General features: G+C 46.1%; 1 protein-coding gene across 2 annotated transcripts in view; it reads left to right on the forward strand.

Annotated features, from left to right (window-relative positions):
• Positions 1-5,000, forward strand: part of LOC135110327 (chondroitin sulfate N-acetylgalactosaminyltransferase 2-like) — an 85,773-nt gene that overhangs the window by 9,108 nt on the left and 71,665 nt on the right. The window contains exon 1 of one of the 2 annotated variants that reach the window (XM_064022559.1): positions 4,288-4,310. The exons of the other annotated variant lie outside the window; for it this stretch is intronic. The gene's annotated coding sequence lies outside the window, so the exon portion shown is untranslated. Of the gene's footprint in view, positions 1-4,287; positions 4,311-5,000 lie in introns of those variants that run through there. 2 annotated transcript variants of the gene reach the window in all.

Raw genomic sequence — 5,000 nt, forward strand, 5'->3', positions numbered from 1 at the left:
AGTAGGCTGGTTGCTTCTTTGTGGGTGGGTGCATAGACGGTTGGCTGGCCAGTCGGTCGAGGGGTTGGCTGACGAGTTATCTGGCTGATTGGTCGGTGGCTTGGTCGGCTTGGTTGCCTGACTGACTGGCTGGCGGGCTTGGTTTGGCCGGTGTAGTTGGCTGACTGGCACATTGGGTGACGGATCATTGGCTTGGTTTGGCTGATTGGCTGGCTGGCTGGCTGGCTGGATTGCTCACAGATTGGCTGGCTGGCTGACTGACTGGCTGGATGGTTTGCTGGCTGGACTGCTGGTTGATTGCCTGGGTGACTGGACTGCTGACTGACTGGCTGGCTGGCTGTATTACTGGCTAACTGTATGGCTGACTGACTGGCTGGCTGGGTAACACATCATGGCTAATTGGCTGGCTAGGTGGCTGGGTGGTTGTTCTGTGCCAGGCTGGGTCACTCGGTTGCTGGCTGATTGGCTGACTGGATAGCTGGCTGACAGGCTGACTGGGTGACATTATGGCTAATTGGCTGGCTGGCTGAGTGGCTGGAGTCGCGGCGAGGGGGGAGGAGGTGGACTCCAGGAAGTGGACGCGAGGTTAATTGCGCCGGAATGATGAGACGAGGCCGCGGCAGCTGACCACCTCTTAACGCTGACGGCTGAGTACAGGCTGACCCCAAGGACGCCATCTAACCTAACGCCATGACCTTACAGTAGCTCCTTATCCTTCGTCTTTAATTTCCACGACCTTATCTTCTTATCATTAGTCTTATTCATAATTTTGTTCTTTCATTTTGATGTTCATTATTCAGGGGTAGATACTCTTTTTTTTTTTTCTCTCCACTTAGTCGCTATCTCTGTCTGGCTCTCCCTCTCCCTCTGCTATCTGTTTATATATCGTCTATCTATATCTATCTATGTAGTTATCAGTCTATCCATCTATATCTCATTCATTTCTCTTGTATTACTTTCATTCACCTTTTCTGCCTCTCTCTCTCTCTCTCTCTCCTCTCTCTCTCTCTCTCTCTCTCTCCTCTCTCTCTCTCTCTCTCTCTCTCTCTCTGCGAACCCAACTCTTCACAACCCTTACGTCCTTGCAGTTCTTCCGTGCCTTCATTTTGTAAACTGAATACATTATCGCGCCACACTGTCATAAATACCTGTTTTTGGCCTGGTAAGCAGAAAGGATAGTACAGTAAAATCCCTCTTATCCAGCATCAACGGGACCGCCGACATGCCGGATACTTGAATATTGCCGGATACTTGAATAGAAGTGAAATTATGTCCACAATCACCACCCTACACTCACGCATCTTACCATAACAAAGATTAGCTGATCGCCGTGCCGCGCGTCGCCACCCGTGCTGCCACCTCACACTCACCAACACACAGCTGTAGCATTGGGCCTGTAATTGTGACTCCTGATTTTTTCAAGCTGAACCACTCGTATAACACTTTGTCCATCATTTCACCACGATGATACTGCAGTGTGTGACGATTTTCCGCTGCCTTTGGGGTGTCGGTGGCTTTCATGTAATCCCACAACTTTTTCGTTTGGGATTTAATGTCATAAATAGTTGATGAGCCCACACCATATTCCGCCATTAGTTGCTGTCTGCTTTCACCTCTCTCTAATCGTCGACAAATGTCTACCTTCTGCTTAAGTGTAAGCACAACACGCTTCCTCTTTTGTACAACTTTAGGCATGATGAAGGCGTCAGGCGATAAACAGTGCCACACGCGGGACTGAGTCACTGAGTAAACACAGTGCAGTGCGCTCTGGTGGCGAGGGGGACAAAGTATGCCTCGCGCGGGAATTTTAAATCGATTTTATGAGTACACATTGATTTTTTATTGATTTTAAGGCTCGCGGAAAAATGTGCCGGATACTTGAAGCTGCCGGATACTCGAATGCCAGATGAGAGGGATTTTACTGTAGTTGTTGTGGTAGTTGTTGTTCTTATTGGTGAGGGTGGTGGTTGTGCTGATGTGTTGTTGTTTCTGTTGTTTTTGCAGCATTTGTTCCTGTTGCTGTTGTTAGTGTGGTTGTTGTTGTTGATGATGCCTTTGTTGTTGTTGTTGTTGTTCTTGTTGTTCTTGTTGTTAACCTCTTGCCACACATTATTCACGGGCGAGAGAGCCAGACCTCAATATGTATAAGTGTAAATCCATTAGGTAAACACAAGGTGCAGAAGGTGTGTAATGTTATCATATTTACACTCACACACACACACACACACACACACACACACACACACACACACACACACACACACACACACACACACACACACACACCACACACATACACACACAGCATGGAGCAAAAAGTGGACGTGGAAAAGAAGATGTTCGGTTTATGGGGAGGAAGGAGAGGAGAGGTAAGGGAGGGAGGGGAGATGTGAGGGAGGGAGTTGACAAGTTCCCTCCCTCAGGCACTCCTCCCCCTTCTCCCCTTCAACGCTCCCTGCCACATTTTTTTTTTCTCTGTTACTGTTATCTCTGCCGCCACTTCTGCCTCTGCCACTACCACCACCATCACCACCGCTACGACCACAACAGAAGGAGCAGCAACAACAGCAACAGCAACAACACCACCACCACCACCACCATCAATAACAACAACAATAACAACAACAACAGCAACAGCGACGACAGCAGCAACAACAACGATAGGAACAACAGTTACAGCAACAGCAGTAACAACAACAGTAGGAGCAACAACAACGACAGCAACAACGACAACGACAGCAACAACAACAATGACAACAATAGCAACAACAACAACAGTGACAGCAACGACAACAATGACAACAACTGCAACAACAACGACAACAACAACAACAACAACAGCAACAACAACAACAATGACAACTGCAACAACAACAACAACAACAACAACAACAACAACAATTACTACTACTACTACTATAACCACTACAATAATAATAACAAAACATTATAGTAGTAGTAGTAGTAGTAGTAGTAGGACTATTCTGTCCACCTCTCTAATACAAGAGCTAACCAGTATTCTCATTCATCCCTTTCTCTGGTAAACTCTGCAACTCCCTGCCTGCTTCTGTATTACCACCTTCCTATGGCTTGAATTCCTTCAAGAGGGAGGTTTCAAGACACTTATCCTTCAATTTTTGACAACCGCTTCGGACCCTGCTCGGCGGACCGGCATCTCAGTGGCCTTTTTTTTTTTTTTTTTTGCCCTTGGCCACAGCAGAAGGAGCAGCAACAACAGTAACAACAACGATAACACCACCAACAACAACAACAACAACAACTACAACAACAACAACGTAAAAAAGTAGTAGTATTAGTATTAGTAGTAGTAGTAGTAGTAGTAGTAGTAGTAGTAGTAGTAGCAGTAGTAGTAGCCGTAGTAGTGTACAAATAGTAAACATATATGCACTCGTACATATACTGATAAAAATTACATTAGAAAAAAGAACGTATATGTATGTATGTATGTATGTATGTATGTATGTATATGCAGTAATAGTACCAGCACCTCGTTCTGCACCATATGGCCCCGTTGCTGTGGCGCATTAAATCAAACTGTCAACATTGCAACACCAAACTTTCTGCAAGCAAGCAAGCGGGACAGCATCACATACAAGTTTGCTTCACGTGGTGCGGTGCGTGTTGGTGTTGGCGGCGGCGGCGGTGGTGGTGGTGGTGGTGGTGGTGATGGTGGTGGTGGTAAGAGTCATCTATGATAGGACCATGACAAATAGAAAGAAAAGAACAAGAAAACACGAACAAATAAGGAAGAAGTTAGTAAGGAAGGAAGGAGAAAGAAAGAAAGAAAGAAAGAAAAGGAAGAAAAACATTAATAAGGAAGGAGGGAAGAAACAAAGAAAGGAAGAAAAAGAATGATCAGGAAAAACACGAACAAATAATAAGGAAACAAGGAAGGAAGGGAAAAATAGGTAAAAAAAGAAAGAAGACAGGAGGAAAGGAATGAATGAATGAAGAACAAACAAATAGATAAAATTTCCAAAACAGATTAAATTTCAGTATTAGGGCGTGGCAATGGAACAGGAAAAGGGAAGACTGAGACAGGGACAGACAGAGAGAGAGAGAGAGAGAGAGAGAGAGAGAGAGAGAGAGAGAGAGAGAGAGAGAGGGGGAGAGGGGGGCGGCAGGACTACGAGAGCGAGGGACATCGAGGCGGAGGTCATGTATGGTGATATGGGAGGTGTGGTGGGAGGGGTGGACTGGGAGGGGGGAGTGGAAGACATGAGGTGTGGATGTATTAGTGTTGAGCTCCACCAAGGGAGAGGCAGCAGTGAGCGGGCGTCCTTAGGCTGGTGAGGACGGAGAGGAGTGAACGCTCGTGTGTGTGAGAGACCCTGTGGAACTCCACCACCACTACTACCACAAACTCTTAAACTTGTGCCTCGTGTCTTAGTGTTGCGAGCTGCGGTGGAGCATGTTTATAGTGTTGTTTTTAAAGACGATGTTTTGCTTCAGATGTTGTGTTCAGAAGTGTCTCTTTTTCTGGTTTTGTTTTACGTAGTGTGTTGCGTTTTGTGTTTTGCGTCATAGTGTTGTTTGAGGTGTGTGTGTGTGTGTGTGTGTGTGGATTTACCTTACTCCATCTGTATGTCTCTCTTAATCTATCTGCCATATCTATCTGTCTCACTCATTTCACTTAGCGTTACAGTGTTCCGAGACAAATGCTTTGGTGCTTCTCTAGTGCTTGAGTGTCTCGGTGATTCATTCTGCGATGGTTCTTTCATTGTCGCGGCGTTTCAGTCATCAAGTGTCCCGCGCCGGTTCGTTAGCCAGAAGTTTGCCATGAATAAGTGACTCGTTAGTTCTCGAGTCTTGCTTCGAACTTGTTCTTAAGTGGCGTGAACTTAATGGAGATGGAAGAGGGGGAGGAGGAGAAACGGTAGAAAGAGCAAGACTCATGTGTGTGTCTGTCAGTGTGTATGTGTTGGTCCCAAGTGGCGTTAAATTAGTGAAGATGGAGGAGGAGGAGGAGGAGGAGGAAA

The sequence above is a fragment of the Scylla paramamosain genome, chromosome 20 (assembly GCF_035594125.1).
Source record: "Scylla paramamosain isolate STU-SP2022 chromosome 20, ASM3559412v1, whole genome shotgun sequence".
NCBI lineage: Eukaryota > Metazoa > Arthropoda > Malacostraca > Decapoda > Portunidae > Scylla > Scylla paramamosain.